Source organism: Ceratotherium simum, chromosome 22, assembly GCF_057802395.1.
Source record: "Ceratotherium simum simum isolate JZ-2026a chromosome 22, ASM5780239v1, whole genome shotgun sequence".
Taxonomy (NCBI): Eukaryota; Metazoa; Chordata; class Mammalia; order Perissodactyla; family Rhinocerotidae; genus Ceratotherium; species Ceratotherium simum.
Window position 1 is genome coordinate 26,473,980 of NC_141921.1, and position 21,184 is coordinate 26,495,163.

General features: G+C 44.5%; 1 long non-coding RNA gene across 1 annotated transcript in view; it reads right to left on the reverse strand.

The window, feature by feature from the left end:
• Positions 1 to 7,097: 7,097 nt before the first annotated feature.
• Positions 7,098 to 21,184, reverse strand: part of LOC147914097 (uncharacterized) — a 30,288-nt gene continuing 16,201 nt past the window's right edge. Inside the window, exon 3 of the long non-coding RNA XR_015555795.1 lies at positions 7,098 to 8,256. This is a non-coding gene — a long non-coding RNA (uncharacterized LOC147914097). The remainder of the gene's footprint in view (positions 8,257 to 21,184) is intronic.

Below are 21,184 nucleotides of genomic sequence, written 5' to 3' on the forward strand. Positions count from 1 at the left end.
GGGGATGAGTGCGGGATTTATCAGAGAGGCATTGTGACAGACACAGCACCCAGCCCCACGGAGACCCCACTAGGCTGAGCCTGCACCTCACTCAGCCTGCCCTGCTTAGGGCTTGTATCCTGAGTCCCTCTAAGATATGGCTGTAATGACTCACCAATATCCAAGAATTATGCTGGTCCCTGGAAGAGCAGAAAATTGGGTATAACAGCCTTTCTTTCCTCAAGTAATCACAAATGTTGTGGGAGCAATAGATACATAGACAACCAGAGACCAGAGAGGAGGACTTAGTATTCCCACTGCATTAAAAGACACTCAATTTGATGAAGACACTCACCCAAGGTCGTATAGCTGGTAAGACAGAGAGCAGGAACTTGAACCCAGTTTTGTTCACATCATAGCCTCTGTTCCTAGGAAGTAAAAGGCAGCATAACTCAGTGACTAAACACCTAGAATTTCATGTGCCAAATGGAGGTGATGATGATGGTGCCGGTGAAGATAATGTCATTATTTACCGAGTGCTTCCTCACTACCAAGCACCCTGCCAGGTATCAAACCATTTACTACTCACAAAACTCATGGATGTAGTTACAATTATTATCCCTGTTTTACAGGTGATGAAACCAAAGCATAGAGAGGCAGGATAATAATAGAATCTACTTAATAGGATCATGGAGAGTAAGTGAGATAACACACATAAAGCCCATAGCCTAGCGCCTTCATGGCACTGGTTAAGAACTCATTAAGCTAGTTAATGACAATGATAATAATATTGGCATTATAAAAATCCTCAGGGATTTTTGAACTTTTTGTCTTAAAAACTAATATATGGGGGCGGCCCTGTGGCTTAGCGGTTAGGTGCGTGTGCTCCGCTGCTGGTGGACCGGGTTCGGATCCCGGGCGCGCACCGATATACCGCTTCTCCGGCCATGCTGAGGCCACGTCCCATGTACAGCAACTAGAAGGATGTGCAGCTATGACATACAACTATCTAATGGGGCTTTGGGGGAAAAAATAAGTAAATAAATAAAATCTTTAAAAAAAAAAAACTAAAATATGGACGCTTTAGCAGATCTTTGCCGTGTCTTGTGGATGCATCTTTGAACACCCTTCCTGTAAGTCTCATCTTCCCAAGGTGGAAGCAAGGTGGTCTTTCCCAGCTCCTTTGCAGCCATGATGTATGAGAATATGACCTGGGCTCTACCAGGCTGATTTGAAGGCAATGAGGACCAGTTAGTATTACAAAAGTGACTCTAGCAGCCATGGTGTGTAGTGGTGAAATAGTAGTTAATGAAGTTATTACCTGTTGTCAAGTGGAACGAAGTTCCTGTTGAAAGAAAGGCTTTAGGAACCAAATGTCTGCTGCTGTAGAATGGCACAGAAGGCAGGAGGAATGCAAATATTGTGGGGTGGAGTGATTTCTGTCAACTTAAAAAGCAAATTCACCTGTTATTTTACCCTCAAAATGAGTTTATTTGGGAATAGTCAAAAGAATTGCAATTCAGGGTGTGCATGCCATGGCAAACCATAGGCAAATGCAGAAAGCAAAAAAGGGGAGCTTTTACAGAGAAAAAGGGGGTGTAGGGAGGGGCAGTTCTAATACAAAAGTCCATTGGGGGAAGTAACGGTTCCCGGCGGCAACAGCTTCTCATTGGCTGAGCTGCAGGGTTTCTCTTTGGCTGAGCTGCAGGGTTTCTCATTGGCTGAGCTGCAGGGTTTCTCATTGGCTGAGCTGCATGGTTTCTCATTCGCTGGGTTGTTGCCTGGTGGGGAGAGAAATCTTCCTTCAGTAGTAAAGTAGTTTTACTTCCTGTCCAAGATGCAAGTCTCAGTCTCTTGCTGTTTGGTGTAATTGAAGATGTGTGCTATGGCATGAGAGCTCCCCCTACAGGCCTTCCCCACTCCAATTTAGTTGAAGTTTCTTTTATTAATTTCCACATAACCATACCAGAGAATTTAGAGAATTAAAGCGGCAGGCTCAGAGTCATAATTTATTGGCATAAGACATTCCCAGAGAATGAGGAACTTCCTATGACTGAACTATAAAGAATCTCTCATTTTTTGTACCTGAAGAGATGAAGGAGCCAATCATCAAAATCAACGTTTGAGAATACCAGTTGCCATATTACAATACCAGTTAAATTTACAGCCTGTCTTCAAGGGCACGCACACACACCCACGCATGCACAAGATATCCAAATGGCCACAAGACTATGAAAAAGTGCTCAATGTCATTAGTCATCAAAGGAATGCAAATTAAAACCACAATGAGGGCCGGCCCCATGGCTTAGCGGTTAAGTGCACGCTCTCCGCTGCTGGCAGCCCAGGTTCGGATCCTGGGCGCGCACCGACGCACCGCTTCTCGCGCCATGCTGAGGCCGCATCCCACATACAACAGCTAGAAGGATGTGCAACTATGACACACAACTATCTACTGGGGCTTTGGGGGAAAAATAAATAAATAAATAAAATTATAAAAAAACAATTATAAAAAAAAAAAACCACAATGAGATACTACTAATCCTCACTAGTATGGCTAAAATTAAAGAGGCTGGCAATGCCAAGTGTGTTTCAGGATGTGGAAAAGCTAGAACTCCCACTCTTTCTGGTGGGAGTGTAATTGGTAAAATCACTTTGAAAAACTCTTTGGCAGTATTTACTAAAGCTAAACACACACCTACCCTATGACTCAGCAATTCCACTTCTGAGTATATACCTAACAGAAATAAGAAATACCCAACAGAAATATGTCTACCAAAAGTCATATACAAAATGTTCATAGCAAGTTTATTTATAATATCACCAAACTGGGAACAATCCAAAAGTCCATCAACCATAGAACTGATAAGTAAATTCATGTGTATTGTGTGGAATACTACACAGCAATGAAAAAGAATGCTAAATGTAAAATGCCTAATGCTAAATGTAAAAACATGAATGAATCTCACAGACATAGTGTCTTGTTATGTCTCACAGACATAACAAAAGAAGACATACCCCAAATAATAATACATACATACTTTACGATTCCATTTATACGAAGTTCAAAAAAAAAGAAAAATTAATCTGTACTGACAGCACTCAGAGGAGCCATTACTTCTGGGTAGGAGGCTATCGACTGGGAGGGGGTGTGAGGTGGCCTCTAGGGTGCTGGAAATGTTCTATATCTTATATCTTGTCCTGAGTGGTGGTAATATAGAATATATACATATTCATCTTTTTATATATACATATATTCATACATATATACTCATGTATATATTCTATCTGTATATATGTACAGTATATATTTATAGATACAGTATATATATATTCATGCAGCTGTACACTTAAAAAAATTTATAGTTATATCAGGTCTCTTGTCTCTTATATGAAAATTGAAAGATTGACTTGGAAAGACTGCATCCTAAGAATTGTAATAAGGACATACGGGAAGATTTAAATGTCTCAGAGTACCTCAAACCCACAGAATACATCAAGCCTCCCTTGTCAGCATAATTAACCCTTTTTCCTGGACTGATGAGGCTCTATCTCACTCTCTAAAGATCCCTTTATAAACTTGTGGAGGATTGTAAGTGATATCCAATCTTTTCATGCACCATCCCACCATGGCTCATTGCCTCAAGTTCTTTAACAGCACACCCCAGGGAGAACCCAATTACCAAGTCAAACCCTAGAGGGGAAAACTGATATACCAAAATAAACTAAAGGTTTTAACTAATTTACATTAACAAAAACCTGTAGAATCTGTGTGAGACTGGACTCGGGGGGTGTTAGACCTGGAAGGGAGGAACATAATTTTAGATCAGACCGATTTATCCATATGGGTTCACTTACACATATTCTGCCCTTCAGGTGCTAGCTCCAACATCTGGAAGTGGTTCTAAATGTTTGCTCAGTTGATTAGCTGAACTTGAACTCAATGGTGGTGTGGGGTAAATGAGCTTGAATGCCATAAATTCCATGGTTTCGTATAAAGGAAGGAATCCAGAGATTTAGGGAGACTATTCAAACAGCTCATCCACCACCTAACTGTGTTCCCTATAGAGGTTCAGAAGAACACTCCTTCTCCAAGGACTGAGAAATGCATTGAGAATCACATCAGTAGAGGGAGCACTACATCTTTGAAAAGCACTCTGTAAGCCAGACATAAAGGAGGGAAATTCTGCCATTGAAATGGACTTTCTAATTTCAAAGAGAAAGATGAGATGAAGTCCTGGAGTCTAGCAGAGGCCAAGTAACAGCACTGGACCCAGACGAAATATGGTCACCACAATGGACAGCAGGGCCCAAGCGGAATCAGAACGGTCAGGGATCTTTGGTGTGGTCCATTGATCGTGGGCACTCTAGGACAAAAATAGGTGTTCAGCCTACTAACATCCTATTTGATCTGTTTAACCCAAAAAGAAATTCTAGGTATACCCAATGACTTTTAAAATAATAGGCAAAAGACAACAAAGAATATTTTCTATAGTCATAGTAAAGCAAGTGCTGATTATTGATTTAATGAAAATTGTGATAAAATATATTGGGAGGACTGAAGAAGTGGAGAGATATAAAAGAACTAAAGATCATATCTCATGTAGGAAGTCAGTACATGATGTTTAAAGTAATAAAGGGTGAAATAGCATCACAAGCTTGGTATCTGGAAAAATTGAGGTAAATATCAGAAGAAATGCCTGACAGAGTTCAAAGTGATGGCCTCTGGGGCAAAACCAGGAGGAGGGGAGGCATGCTCAGGAGTCTGTTTTCGGTAAAACTCAACTGTGCCAGGTATCAACAAATAAAAGCAAATTTGCCAGTATTTTACCCTCAAAACGAGTTTATTTGGGAAAAGCCAAAAGAAGTGCAATTCAGAAGGTGCATGCTATGATGAACCATAGGCAAATTCAGAGTGACAAAGGAAGAGCCTTGCTTACAGAGCAAAAGGGGGAGTAGAGAGAGGGGATTCTAACAGTACAGGGTGGTGATGGCGTCTTATAGGCTAAGCTGCGGTGTTTCTCATTGGCTGAGCTGCGGTGTTTCTCATTGGCTGAGCTGTGGTGTTTCTCATTGGCTGAGCTGCGGTGTTTCTCATTGGCTAGGCTGTTGCCAGGTGGGGAGAGAAATCTCCCTTCAGTGGTAAAATGGTTGCACTTCCTGCTGGTGGTGCAAGTTTATGTCTCTTCCTGTTTGGAGGAATAAACTATGTATGATAGGGCTCCCCCTACAGGTCTTCCCAACACCAATTTAGTTGAGGTTTCTCTTCATTTCACACAGGCATCATTTAGATTTGAAGTTTTTGAAAAGATAAGGTTAAAAAAAAAATCATAAATGTCTTGCAAACTATGTTCTCCCCACAAATTCCCTTCCCCATGGCAGCCCTTCAGCAATCTTCAGTCAGGGCTCACGTGGCCCAAGTTAGCTCTTCCCTAGGCCAAATGCCCCCAGTTCCCATTGGGCTGGCTTCCCCCTTCCTGTAAGAGGTTATGTAAAACTCCCAAGGTCACAAAGAGAGTAGGTGTCACAGTCTAGAGTCACTTTCCAGGCTCCTTTGACAGGCAGTGGAGCGTGGACCCCCTCAGGGCAGGGCCTGTGAGTCCCCTTGTGCTGTGACTCAGTTCCCTGGGGTGACCCTGCAGGGAGGCTGGAGATAGAGTCATCCCAGAGGGATGGTCCCACACTCATTCTTGCCTGATGACACATCATGGGTGTAGAATTTGCCCGCCCAGCCCCACCCCAAGCAGGATTTGTGTCCTAGCTTTTCTGGGGCATGTTCCTACATATTTCTTTTTCTGTGTGTGTGTGAGGAAGATCAGTCCTGAGCTAACATCCATGCTAATCCTCCTCTTTTTGCTGAGGAAGACTGGCCCTGAGCTAACATCCGCGCCCATCTTCCTCCACTTTATGTGTGACACCGCCACAGCATGGCCTGACAAGCAGTGCCTTGGTGCGCGCCCGGGATCCGAACCTGGGCCGCCAGTAGCGGAGCGTGTGCACTTAACTGCTACCCCATGGGGCAGGCCCCCCTACATATTTCAATATTAGCAAATAGGCACTTTCATGAACATAGCCATTTGGGAAGAGGGGTGGCTATTGTCCCCATTTTGAGGATGAGGAAATTAAAGTTAAAAGAGGATAAACGACTTGCTCAAGACACACTGCTGATGCAGTGTAGACTTGATCCCAGGCATGTCTGTCCGAGCTGTGAGGTCTGGAAAAATGCTCCACACCAGGGCTCCAGGTTTGAAGTGCTGAGGCTCCTTTGAGAATCCAGCAAAGGCTAATGACACTCTTCTGCAGGAAGCCTCAACACACAACAGTTTATGCATTAAGAACCCCCAAAGTGCTCCAACACCTTCAATTTTCATAGAGGAGGAAACGTGGCCTCTGGCTGATATTTCCCAGGTCTCTTTCCTAGCTTGGGAAGGTCTCCTGTAGATTCCGAAGGAGGTGTCTGGAGCTTGCAACTGATCGGCTGCCTCCCTAGGAAAGGGAAAAGACCTCTGGCTGCCCTCTGGAAACAAGAGAGAAGTTGCGTTTCTCCTCCATGGCCTAACTGTACACGGCAAGATAAAATCACCTCTGGAAGCTACTGGGGAAGCACAGAATCAAGTGGAGATCAGTCTGTCCCGAGGCAGGAAAATATTTGCAGGAGCCTCCTCTGGTCCCAATTCGGGCCGGGCAGCTCCGCCACAACAGGCCTCGCAGTGGGCCCGAAGCCCGGGGTTCAGGAAGGAGAGGTGGCTGCTTTCAACACTGGTATGGTGAAACCGGGAGAGCAAGACCACGGAGAGAAGCACTTGTCCTGTTAATCCATCTACCAAGATTGTGAGAGCACCTACTCAGCCAGGCACACGGTGGGGCAGGTAGATGAGCAAACAGAATCTCCTTGTGAAGTGCTGAGTGATGCTCTTGCACTTCTCATAAAGCACTTAGGAGAGAAGACACTCTAACTGGGGAGCTGGGCAGAAGTTCCACTTGAACTAGACCCAGAGGAAAACTGGGGCGTGTTAAAGAGATAATAATAATAGTGCCTACCATGTGCGAGGAACGATGTCAGGCACTTACATTCACTTTATCAACACATCCCAAAGTGAACTCATGACCTTTACCTCCAAGCTGACCTCTGGCAGCTTTCCCATGTGGGTGAAAGTGACCACCTTTTGAAGGAAGTAAATTATATTAAAAATTTAAAAGTTACTACCTTAGAGACAGGCACCTTCACACCCTAAGGATTCCTGGTATAGGAGGGAACGTTTATCAATCCTGACTGACTCTATTCATGAAAGACCCACCCTAAACTGTTCGGGGAAGAATTGAGAACAAGAGAGTGCTCCAGAGGGATAAGTTTGGGAGGGTCGGGGTGGAGGGGGTCCAGATGGGAACGCGTGTGTGTAACCTGATAATCGCTTCGCGCCATAGCAATTCGCGCCATAAAATGTAACTGTTTAAATTAGCCAATCATGTAAGATCGCGCCAACCTTTTCCCGCTTTATGCTTCCGAATCCTATAAAAGAGCTTGCCCTTTAAGGTTCGGGGTCGACTCCTCTGTCTCCTGCGAGAGATAGGTGTCGACCCGGAGCTCCGCTTAAGACCCGGAGCTCCGCTTAAGACCCGGAGCTCCGCTTAATAAACCTCTTACCTCTTGCGTTTGCATCAAGCTCGGTCTTCTGTGTCTGTGGGTCCGCGCCTTCCCGAGACTGGAGTTGGGGTCTCCTTTTTGGGATCCTACACTTTCAATCCAGTTGCACAAGCTGAGGAGTTGGGGTTTCTCCTTCCCTCCTCCCACGCTCTCACTCTACATAGGCACATCCTAATTCTCCTTTCCTTTTCCTCCTCTTATACCCAGTCATTCATTTCTCTCCATGTTTGCCATCTACCTCAGTCGTTTCCCCTCTGCTCTGCCCTCCAATCCATTCTCTGCACTGCGGTCAGAGTGACCTCTTCTGGGAGTAGATAAGATGATGGGCCATCCCTTTGGAAAATCCTTCAATGACTGGGATTCTCCACATGGCTCACAGGGCCCTGCTGAGTCTTGTCCCCACATTTCTGTCTTGTCTCGATTTGCATCACGGCTCCTCTCACTATCTGCTCCTCAGCAGTGCTGGTCTTCTTTTAACAGGTCACATCCTCCATGCTCCCCCTCACCTCCCTATCTTTGTATATGTTCTTTCTTCTCTCTGTCCAGGTCAGTTTCTCTTGCCCTCTTGCCTGGATGATGCTTCTCATTATTTGTCTCTGGGCTGCCAAGACACCATTTGTAAGAGGTCCTAAAACCTGAGAAAATAAAGAAAATGTTGGAAGCGATATTTGATAAATGGCTTGGGGTGTGAGTAAGTTCTCCAAGAGGCATGCCTCGGTGAGAACGGCGGGGGGAGGAAGGTAGACTGCCTTCCTGGAAGACGGACTGTGGGTAACTCCCAGGCTTTCCCTTCGTTATCCAGGGTGTGCAGGTGTGGGTTGGAGCTGAATTGTTCACAACAGGAAAGGAGAAGCCGAGGGCCGTCCACAGAACACGCCTTCTTCTAAATTCCTCCATGTAATGCTCCTCCCAATAAATGTTAAATTAGAGTTTTAGTTGAAATTGAGAGCAAACCCAGCAAATGATAAAAAGGACCTCAGGAGACATAGAAAAAATGCAATGAACCAAAGAATGTGTCATAAAAAGTTAAATATCATCAGACAAATTAGAGATATTGGATGCCCGAGACAAGAAGACTGTGCTACGGAAAAGGAACAAGGAACGAGAAAGAGCTCTTAGAAATTAAAAATGTAATAATAGCTGTATTAGTCAGAATAGGTTCAATGTGGTAACAAACGCTGACAATCTCAGTGGCTTATCACAATGAAAGCTTATTTCTTGTTCCCATGACAGCCCCCTTCTTCCCTAAGTCATAGGGACGCATCTGCTCTGTGCAGTCATTCAGGGCCTCAGACAACTTCTTCCAAGAGGGCTCATCATCTCCTAGGGCATTGAAGTCCTCCACTGGCTCTTCTGTTTGCAGCCCACAGGTGAAAGAGAGGATGAAAAGATACAGAAAGAAAATAAAATTGATTGGACGTCACTGGGGAAGTTAGAGCATCAACTCATTTCTCTGAAAATTGATAATTAAGAGAAAAGAATTCACCATTTGTCACATCTAACTGCATTTGACGGTAATTAAATAGCCAAAATGAGTGAAGAAACATTCTTCTGTACAGAAGAATTCCACTTACTAAATGCAGAAAGAAACAGAATGAAAATTAAAACAGAAAAAAAACATTTTTTCAACCCCTAATGAAATAACTAATGCAGGCAATAGTTTTCCATGGATACTAAAACCACCAAGTGAAAGGTTGTTGGAGAACTCTTCAATGAAGGGCTGTCACTGCCTCAACCTAGAGATAAATTTTAGCATCATTAAAAGCAAGAGGACCAGACATCATATGCTTCACGGTGTGATACAGTAAGAACTTACAAGGTACCACCCACGATGTATTCTTTTTTTTCTTCCCTCTCTCTCTCTCTTTTTTTTTTTTGGTGAGGAAGATTGGCCCTGAGCTAATACCTGTTGCCAGTCTTCCTCTTTTTGCTTGAGGAAGATTGGTCCTGAGCTAACATATGTGCCCATCTTCTTCTATTTTGTATGTGGGACGCCACCACAGCATGGCTTGATGAGTGGTGTGTAGATCTGAGCCCAGGATCTGAACCCGCAAACCCCAGGCCACCAAAGCGAAGCATGCCAAACTTAACCACCGTGCTACCGGGCTGGCCCCTACCATGGTGCCTTCTTTAGCTCTAGCTTTCAGTTTACAGGAAATACGAGAAGTAAAGAACAAGCTGTACTACACCATAAGACAACGTGAGGAAGCAATCTGCCATATTCAGAATGTGACAACACTTCAGGATAATTGACCCAGTTTCTTCAGCAAGTTAATAACATTGAGAAAATACACAGGAAGCAGTCTACCTTCTGTTACAAGAGAGTTAAAGAGAATTAGAACTCAGAAAACTAGATACCATGAAGGAACTTCATTTGGATACTGATTCTAACAAACCAACGGTAAAAAGACATTTTCTTAGACAAGGAAATTTTAACTGAGATTAGGTATTAAATTATTTGAAGCAATTTTCAATCTTGTTGTATGTGATAATGGCATTGTGGTTATGTAAGAAAATATTCTTTGTTGAAATACACTTGAAAGTATTTAGAGTGAACTGACACCTTTAATTTTTATTTATTTATTTTTTGTGTGTGAGGAAGATCAGCCCTGAGCTAACATCCATGCCAATCCTCCTCTTTTTGCTGAGGAAGACTGGCCCTGGGCTAAGATCTGTGCCCATCTTCCTCCACTTTATATGGGACGCGATCCAAACCCAGGCCGCCAGCAGCGGAGTGCACGCACTTAACCGCTACACCACAGGGCCGGCCCCTGACACCTTTAATTTATTTTAAAATGCCCCAGGAAAAAATAAAACAAAGTGTATGTGGGGAGAGTGGGTAGATGAAATAAGCTAGGCAATCTGTTATGGTTTTCGAAGTGTATGATGGGTTCATGAAGGTTTATGATATCTTCTTCTTTTGTATATGTTTGAAAATCTTCATAATAAAGAGTTTAAAATCAATAGATAAGATAAAGGTTAAATGAAGATGTTTCAAACAAACAAAAGCTGTGATAATTCATCACTGGCAAACCCCACACTAAAAGACAAAATAACTGTTTTTCAGGCAGAAGGAAAATGATACCAAATAGAAAGTCGAGATTGTAAAAAGGAATAAAGAGAAATGAAAGTGGTCAATGTGTAGGTAAATTTAAATGAATATTGACTTTTAAAAAATAATATTATCTGGTGGGATTTAAGAGAGAGATATATATATATATTTCTTTTTTTAAGTTCCATAACAACAATAGCATGTAATTTGAGGGAGAGGGTGGTTTAAGCAGTTAAAAGTGTTCTAAGGTCTTGTATTGGAAGAAAGAGGGTAAAATAACCACTTCATATTAGCCTTTGATGCACCAAGGATATAATATAATTTCAGAGTAACCCCCAACTAAATAGAAAAAGGCTATAAAACTTCCAAACTAATGGAGGGGGAGGAGGATTGGAATCATAAAAGGTAATTAATCCAAAAAATGGGAAAAAAGGAATGAGAAAGGAACATTGAGGAGGCAAGAAAAGTATAGAACATTATGTAAGATGGTAGGTTTAAACCACAATGTATCAGTCATTATATTAAATGTAAATGGACTAAAGCTCCAATTGAAAGACAAAGATTGTCAGATTGCATTAAAAAATAAAAACAGATAGCCGGCCCTGTGGCATAGTAGTTAAGTGCGTGCGCTCCACTGCTGGCGGCCTGGGTTCGGATCTGGGGCGCACACTGATGCACCGCTTGTCAGGCCATGCTGTGGCGGCCTCCCATATAAAGTGCAGGAAGATGGGCACAGATGTTAGCCCAGGGCCAGTCTTCCTCAGCAAAAAGAGGAGGATTGGCATGGATGTTAGGTCAGGGCTGATCTTCTTCACACAAAAAAAATAAAAATAAAATAAAATAAAATAAACAAATAAATAAAAACAAATCCAACTATATGCTGTTTACAAGAAAAATTCAAAAACCTAGCTACAGAAGAGTTGAAAATAAAAATATAAGAATATAGATACCATGCAAACACTAACCATAAGAAAAACAAAGTAACTAGGCTATCAAAGTAGAGTTTAAAGTAATAAATACGATTGGGGATAAAGAGAGACATTTCTATTTGTCAGGAAGATATATCAGCTCTAAATTTGTATGCATCTAAAAACATAGATTCAAAACACAGAAAGCAAAAATTGACAGAATTACAAGAAGTAGATAAATCCACAATTTCAGTGGGAGATTTTAACACACCTCTTTCAGAATAAGGAAACATAGTAAATATTTAAGTAAACTATAACTGTTGCCGCCACTGCTACAGCTGCTGCTGCTGCGGGGATGATGATGATGATGATGATGATGATGATGATGATGATGATGATGATGATGATATCAGAGCTAGAAAGACCTGTAAAGATGATGAGACATCTTAAAACTGTTGAGGCCAGGGCTTTGATAATCCAACAAAATGTGTGAATCCTCACTCCAGAGGAATGCATATATAAACAATAATTCAAAGTTAAGAACCGCTCCTTGGATCTAGCTCCTTCAATTTTATCAATGAAATTTGAATGAGATGTAGACAAGGGTCATAGGGAAAAACTGCCATTTGGTTAATTTCTTCATCAAATATGAGGAAGGCACCTACCACCTTCCACGCACAAGACATTAAACAGGTAACAGCTTCTCCCCTGTATTCCAGGAGCCCATGGCTTCTAGAACAGCTGGTAGAAGAACCAACAGACTCAGGACACGATGGAGGCAGTGAAGCACTTATACTTTCTACAAAGTGCTGAGAAGAGAGGGGCAGACTGCTGGGAGCAGTGGGAAAATGCTAGGAAAGGAGAGAACATTTAAGTCAGACCTGGAGGGACAGGTCAGCATATCATTTGGATACCAGCAGTCACACTTCACTGTGACCATGAAAGGACAAACATGGAGAGGACAAGGCCACATGCAGAGGAAGGGCAGTGGCGGGAAGGAAAGACCCTGAGTCTTCAACGACATCCTTGAATCAACCCTGGTTAGGTGTGCAATAATTAAATGTCTTTATTGTTTAAGTCCCTGTTGGTGGGGGTTATGTTACCTGCAGCTGAAATCCTCATAACTAACATACTCAACCATCATAACAAGAAGTCATCTAATAATATATAAGGTGATTAATCAAGAAAGAAAAGCACAGAAGTATACTTCATAAATATGGAGGAAAGTAAAGATGTAATGTGCCTCTGAGGAGAAAGAATGGGCACGGGTTTTCAACCTTGGCTGCATTTTCGAATCACCCAGGAGATATCAAAACTCCTGAGGACCAGGCCCCACTCCAACCCAATTATATCAGCACCTGTAAGGGAGGTATTTTTTTTTTTTAATCTCCCTAAGTGGGCAGAGAAGTTTGAGAACCATTATCCCAGAGAATGAGGAGTGTGGGCCGGTTGTCTGCTGATTTCATTATAAATCTTTCACCATTTTATTTTTCACTGTATACCTGCATTATTTTTATTTAAAATTTTGAAAAGGCAAAAATAAATAAATAAATAAACACGAAAAATGAATGCACTGCAGAGAAAAAAAAAAAATTCCCTTTCCCCATGACAGCCCTTCAGCAATCTGCAGTCAGGGCTCATGTCACCCAAGCTAGCCCTTCCATCGGCCAAACACCTCCATTTCCCATTGGGCTGGCCTCCTTCCATGGGAGGTTATGTAACATGCCCCAGGTCACAAAGAGAGTAGGTGTCACCCTCAGGGCTCCTTTGACAGACATGGGAACAGAGACCCCCTCAGGGCAGGGCTTGTGAGTTCTCCTGTGCTGTGACTGAGTTCCCTGGGGTGACATTGCAGGGAGGCTAGAGAGGCATCCCAGAGAGATGGTCCCACACTCACTCCTGCGTGAGGACGCCCCATGGGAGCAGACCCTGCCTGCCCAGCCCCACTCCCTGCAGGACTTGTGTCCTGGTCTTTCTGGGTCGTGTTTCTGCATGCTTTAACATGAGCAAACAGGAGGTACTCCAACTGTAAGCCAGGCCCTGGGGTGCAAGGTCAAGTGAGAGAAATGAATGGGTCTCAGTCAAGCAGACCCAAGTCTATGCGCGGAGTCAAGGATGTACACACTCACTGGGCTGTGGGGGCAGAGTTTTGTTGTCTCTATTTTATGGATGAGGAAATTGAAGTTCAAAAATTCAGATGACTTGCTCATGACCCCACGGCTGCTATAGAGTAGCGGTAAAGTTCATGGACTCTGCAGCCAGACTGCCAAAATTTGAGCCAGCTCTGCTGCTGCTGTGGACAAGTACTTGATCTTCCTGTGCCTCCGTTCCTCCTCTGTCAAACGGGACACTAACAGATGCGACTTCTCGGGGTCGTTGTGAGGACTGAATGAGGCAATACACACAGAGGATGGAGGACAGGGCCTGGCTTCACTGCCATGTCCCTGTAACTCACTCCCAGCTCAGAAAGGTCAACGGATGCCTCTGAAATGGGTGTTCAGAGACAGCAGGAGCTGCCCCAGAAATGGGGAAGCAGAAGAGGCCCCCGGTATACATTCTGGAAAGAACAGAGAAGAGGCCTGCCTCCCGCATGATCTGCTTGTACACAGCAAGATAAAGTCAGCTCTGTAGGTCACAGTGGAGACAGAAAGTAAACCCCAGGTCACTCTGTCCTGAAACAGCTTGGACTGAAACAGTTCGTGGAGACTCCTCTGGTGCAAACTCAGAGGCAGGGCCGCCTCCAGGGGAGGGCGATAGGCTAGAGAGGGCTCAGGTCACAGACAGTTGAGGCCCAGGGTCAGGAAGGAGGAAGTCTGGCTGCTGACAATGCTTTTATGACCCAGCCACGGGTCCAGGCCATGGGAGACACAGTTCTGTTAATTCACTGGATAAAATTGTGTGAGCGTATCTTTGCTGAATTAGAGACAGCTGGCCCATGGTGACAACCCAAGGTGACTTAGCCATGAATGGCAGAGCCAGGATGTAAACCCAGGTTTGTCTGACTCTAGAACTTATACTGTTGGGAAGCAGAAGTCAGTGAGTGGGTATGGCCTGGACTTCAGTGTTGAACCCATACTGTATTTAAACAATACAGAAAATTTTAAAAAAGCAAGTAAAAACCACTGAAAGCCCCTCTCTCTCATGAAAATGCTTAGTGTTTGGGGACCAGCCTTACATGTATCTGTTTATGCATCTAACAAACCCAGAGACTTACCATCCCATTCCTGGGACCATAACCGTATGCACTCTGTGTATCATGAACACCTTTTAAAATCAGCCTTTCTCTTTTGTTCCCTCCTCCTTTCCTCTTTGCTCTTCCCATCCTCTCTTCTCCTCCTCACTCTCCCAGGCAATTTACTTTAACCAAGTGGTGTATATCCTTCCACAAGAATGATCAGATTCATATAATTATATCATATATATATAGTTTTTGGCCTTCTGTTTAATAAAAATAGGATCATATTAACAATATACATTTCTTTGTGTCTTGCAATTTCCACAATATAGCATGAAAATCCCTCCAAATCTCTCCAGATCTAGCTCTGACTCAACATTTTTAATGGCTGCATAATATTTCATGGTAAGGAGGTGCTACAATTTAATTAGCTATTAACTTTCTTTCTAGAGGGGCGTGCATTTTGTTTCAAGTTTTATTATCATGAACAATACCGCCAACAAAAAACTTTTGTACTTAAACTGTTCCATGCTTGTGTTTTTATTTCTGTGATACAGATTCCAGGAGTGGGGTTGCTAGGTCAAAGAATGTGTGGTTTTAATTTTCATAATCATTGCCAAATTGCTTTGGCAAATAGATATTGCCAAATTGTATCGACGCACAGTTCCACCAAATGCCACCAACAATGTGTGTTGTTCCCTTCTTCTACTTCTCACCCTGAACATCCCTCCTGAGCGTTGTTACCTTAAACATCTTTTGTCAACACGTTGAATGAACAGCCAGCTTGAACCAACCTAAGTCAGCTTAACGGCAAAAATGGGTCCAAACCTACCAAGACCTGCCTCTATGTGCTAAGTCTCTGGTGAATTGGGTCCAACCAGATAAAAGCAGCTCAAATTGGTTCAAACCAAACCAAAATGGAAGAAGTCAATCCAAGCTTGCAAATCCTTTCAACCTTTCCAACTTTTTTCAAAGTCTCTGTCTGGTTTCCTAAGAGCCGGCACTTGAACAGTCAGCACACGTTTCCAATGCCTGAGCGTTGAGCAGCCTAACTCACGGGGGCCCCATTCAACACGTGCTGCAGCATCAAAAGTCTGCTAAAAGATACAGCAGTTCTTTTGTTCATTCTTAGTTCTTCGGGGTACAAGAAAACCACCTTCGCACTGCCTAAAAGGGGACTTCTTGGTAAGGAAGTGAGGCATCTCAGAGAACGCAGGAAAGACAGAAGCAGGACCTGGAAAGCAGTCAGGAGCTGAGGTGACCACCTCTCTCATTCGTGTCTTCATTCTGGCTTCACTTTGGGGTGGAAACTAAGGCCCCAGTGGGAAAATGGCTTGTTCAAGGCCAACAGCCCATTAGGAGCAGTGCCACGTCCGGGTCTCTCCGGGCCCTCCGGGGCGGAGGCTGATGTTGTCTGGTGGGCTCAGCTGTGACCAGTGCCCTGACCCACCAGGAAGCCCTCAGGCCCTCACTGGCTCACCTGTAGGCCCGCAGTGACCTTACTTTCCTCCCATATCCCCTGGAGCCCGGAGAGGTTTTGTGGGATGAAGCTATACAGATTTAAGATGTAAAGGGAAAAATACAAAACTATTAATACAAAATTTCTGTGAGCCTGTCCCTGGGCCTCAAAAGGGGCTTAATGGTGTGAAGGGCCTTGAGGCTTAAGTTTCACTCACTCCACAATAAATCTCCCCCTGGTCTGGAAGCAGCTAGAGGCAGAGCCCTTGAGGAAGGCTTTGGCTGGGCTGGCAACCTCAAACCCAGGCATTCTCTGCACATTGCTGCCCCCTTGAGGCCAGTCCAGGGGTGTGGGAGTGAGAACCTCAAGCTCCAGAGGGAGAGGGCCCTGCGCTGAGGCTTGAGAGAGGCTAGAGAAATGTGAGACAGCCATTGCCACAGAGGTTTGGTATCAGACAGGCCTCAGCGGAGTGCAGCTGTCACCGACTGTATGACCAGAACTGGAGAGAGAAATTGGAGTCACCAGCAGAGAGGCGATTCCTGAAGAGGGGAGGCAGATGCCAGACGGCCCTGTTCTGAGAAGTGAGCTCCAGCCTCACAGGCCTCCTTCCTATTTCTAGAATATTCTAAACCTCCCCACACCTCAGGTCCTTTGCAGTGGCTCTGCCCTCTGTCCTGAGTGCTTTCTCCAGCCCTTCCATGGTTGGCTTTTCATCTTTTAGGTCTCAGCTCAAATATCACCTTCTCAAAGAAGCCTTGGGCAGTGACATCAACTACCTGAGCCTCAGTTTCCTCTTCCGAAAAATGGAGATAATAATACTTATAGGATCATTGTGATTACCAGTGAGATGATGACTGTAAAGGCACGTTATAACTGAACAGTATGGGAGGTGGAGGTGGGGGGCTTGGAGACATCAAGGGTCGAAGGACAACCTGGCGCAGGGGGGTGGGGGTGGGGGTAGGATCTTGAATCTGCAGGGCTCTCCCCACAGAATGCACAAGATGTTCTTCTTCTGCTCTGCTCACCATGCTATCCTGACACACATCCCATCTCCCACCACCCCCCTACCCAGGTGACCCTCATCTCTTACCAGCACCAGAGCAATGCATTCTCCCAGTGCGCTAAGCCAGATTTTTACCTTTCCATCACTCCCTGTACTTCTCCTTCACAATCCTCCTTCAACACACGTGTGATGATTTATTTCTACCAATTCTATTTTCTAAGGATTTGTGCAGGGTTGATCCTTCAGTATCAGTATCTGCTGTCATTTGCTCATGGTGCATTGTTTATTTGTGGGTTTTGTAATTTGGGATTGTGAGCTCATCTCTATCTGGGTTGAGGGTGTGACTCTCCAGAGCAGGTTTTATTTGCTTCTGCCAGGCATCCCTGGGATATTACCAGCCACAGACCACTTTGTAGATTAATTTCTCAGCTTAGGGTTTTCTCAGACTACAAAGAAAAGGTAAATTCTAATTCTAAATGCTCAGGAGGGTTGGCCTGTGATTGTGAATTCTTAAGGGAGAATTTTTTTTTTCCCAATCCAGAGCAAAAGTCAAGAGCAACAAGCTTCCCTGTTATCTTTCTATGCCAGTGCAGGGTGGGGCTGGGTTTTTTCCTTGTCCACCCTCTCACTAAGGATGTGGTTCTACAAGGGTTTTGGATTTCTGTGGGAAGTCTCAGATCCAAATACCTATCTCTTTCTTGCCAGGCATCTCATATCTTGTCCCAGATGACTATTAAAAGCCAACCCACTTGGTTACCCCTAGAACAGCCCCAAGATCAGCTCCACACTTACTCGTCTGGGTATAGTTTCCTGTTTGTTTTTGGACCCTGAGTATTTCTCCTTTTTGTGAGCTCAGTTATGCATCTAAAAGAAAGTGGATTATATATTATACAGAAAATCTGCACGTTTTAAATGAGAGGGTTTTCAGGTTATCTTCTCTGTCATTATACAGAAAACACAAATCCAAATGATTTCTTTCTTGTCCATCTTTCTGTACCACATACTGTCTATTGACACTCAGCCCACATTTGCTCTTCTATGTCTTTTAGTATTCTCTGTGCCATCAGAGAAGTCTGCAAACTACATTTCCCAGATTCCTTTGCCAGCTGGGTTTCAGTTGCATTCTGCCAACGGGAGGCAGTCATGCCAGAGAAGAAGGCAGGAAGAAAGTAGAAGCCATTTTGCTCCTGGTAGTACTTCGTGTAGTGGCAGTGAAGGGGCTCCTGCTAACAAGCAGTGGGAGCTGTGGGTGACTGTGGGCTCCTGCATTGGAACCAGCAGTTCCTACAGAGGCAGCAGAGAGCTGTCCAGGCTGCCAGCCATCCTGCCAGTGGAAGTGGCAGTGGCAGGAAACTGCAGCTTCCCACAGAGTGGTAACCTTAGGAACAGCTTCACAATAGTGCGGGGCATAGGACTGTGGGCTGTGGAAATTAATAAAAAAAAAACCTTAACTAAATTGGTGTCCAGAAGGCCTGTAGGGGGAGCTCTCATGTGCTATCATACATCATCAATTACACCAACTAGGAAGAGATGGACACTTGCATCCTCAACAGAAAGTAAAACTACTTTACTACTGAAGGAAGATTTCACTCCCCACCTGGCAACAGCCCAGCCCATGAGAAATGCCGCAGCTCAGCCAATGAGAAGCCTTTGCTGCCCTGAACTGTTACTTTCCCCTGATGGACTTTCATTTAGAACAGCTCCTCCCTACTCTCTCTTTTTTCTCTATAAAAGCATTTCCCCTCCTTTGTTTTCCCGGTTTGCCTATGGTTTGCCATAGCATGCACATCCTGAATGGCAGCTCTTTTGGCTATTCCAGAATAAACCCGGAGAGGGGGTAAAATAACTGGCGAATTTGCCTTATAAGTTGACAGGGCTAGGATAAGCAATGACTCCTACACAAATAATAGGGGCTTTCTGTGGTTCCCGATCTCTTCAGAGCTCAGAGCTCCACCTGTAGCCCTCAGACTGTGCTATTTTAGAGTACACCTGCCGCTTCCAAGTGCCAGTATCTGCATCTCAGTTCCCGGGAGCAGACACATTCCTCACACTCAAAGCAGGCCAGAAATGCCAGGAGAATTAGCCCCCTTCCTCAGGATCCCTCGACCAATGATTCTTAGGAGTTAGTGTTAAATAGTCCAGCTCCCTTGCGCCTCATGTGGGATGACTCAGGCATGGATTTTATAGCCCAGAGTTGCCTATGGGATTAAGCTCTAGTCACCCGTTGTAATAGCCGTGTGTTTGCCCCTTATTGGTTGCCTTCCTGTCCCTGTCTCACTTCCCCAGCCCCCTGCCAGAGTCCCCTGCAGCTCCCAAATTAACTGCATGCACTAAAATTCTTGCCTCAGGGGAATAAAGACACTTAGTAACACATCTTCCCCCCTTTTGCACTTCCAGCCTTCTCGAAGCTAATTTCCTCTGTTTGAAATACCGGGGTCCTGTTTTCCTGATCAGATCCCACCTGATGCACTTCTTAAATGGACTGTAAACTGGAAAAGGGGAGCCTTAGGCACTGCTCTATCTTAGCACCCAGTACAGGGCCCAGTACACAGTAGGTGCTTAATGAATACTTGTCAACTGAGATGCATATGTAATGAGGTAACTTACTGAGTGCTCACCGCACTTTACCTCCATGCTCTCATTTTTTCCTCACATCCCCCTGATGAGGAAGACACTGTGATCATCTTCATTTTACAGATGAGGAAACTGAGGCTCAGAAAAATCAAACCCCTTGCCTCGAAACCTAATATAAGTTTTCTTCTCTGCACCGTAATTCTGTTTGTCACCAAACTTTCAGAAAAAGCCTGTAAAACACCATGGTGGGATCTGAGCTACACTCTGATGGTGGGGAGGCTCTGAACGGCTGAGTGCAGGAAGCCAGAACAGCCCCAGCAGCCTGGAGGAGGCAGTTAGGAGAAATGGGCTGAGGAGTGCTCTTGCTGAGCCCAGAACTGCAGGGTCCAGCAGAAAAGGGCTGGCAGAGGGGAGAGGAAAGAAAAAAACACACGGTTTTTCTCTCTGCACTCACAGAACACTTCTGTGACCAGATATGTGGGGTTTTTTCCACATGAAGCAATTTTCCAATTCTCTGTGGACACCAACTGGGTGTCCTACAATTTAACTCAATTCTGACAGTATCTACCTGGAGATAGCATCAGAACCCATGGGTTAAGGTCTCAGTCCCACAAGACTCCCCCAGCCCCCTACTTCAGACGCCAGTCGCAAGTCCAGGTTGTCACCTGTGCTTCTGACCTACTGGCTATAACGTTGGTTCCCATGACCCCCTCTTCAGGTTTGATAATTTGCTAGAACAGCTCACAGAACTCAGGAAAATGGTTTACTTACTAGATTACTGATTTATTATCCAAGGATACAACTCAGGAACAGCCCGATGGAAGAAATGCACAGGGCAAGGTATGGGGAAAGGGCGCAGAGCTCCCGTGTCCTCTCCAGCCTCGTCACCCTCCCAGCACCTCCGCGTGTTCACCAATCAGGAAGCTCGCTGAACTTCCTCAGTTAGGGTTTTCTATGGAGGCTTCATTACATAGTCCTGGTTGATCAAATCATTTGGCCATTAGTGATTAACTCAACCTCCAGCCCCTCTCCCCTGCCAAACAGTTGGAGAGTGGGGCTGAAAACTCCAATCCTCTAATCACATGGTTGGTTCCCTGGCAACCGGCCCTCATCTCATTGGCACATGAAAAGACACATCACTTTGAAGATTGCAAGGGTTTTAGGAGCTGTGTGCTAAAAACCAATGGTTCAAGTGATGGGGACTTATTATGGATAATAAAAAGCAAAAGTCTTCTTATTTCTGATCTGTCACAGGCTGGTTAGGCCTGGAGCCCATGGGTTACATAGCCAGCTCTGGCTCCTCAGGCAAAGAAAATTCACTAAATGTCTTCCATCTGGATCTGGTTTACATTTCCCTGAAACCTGCTCATTCCCCTGAGTGTCATACCCATC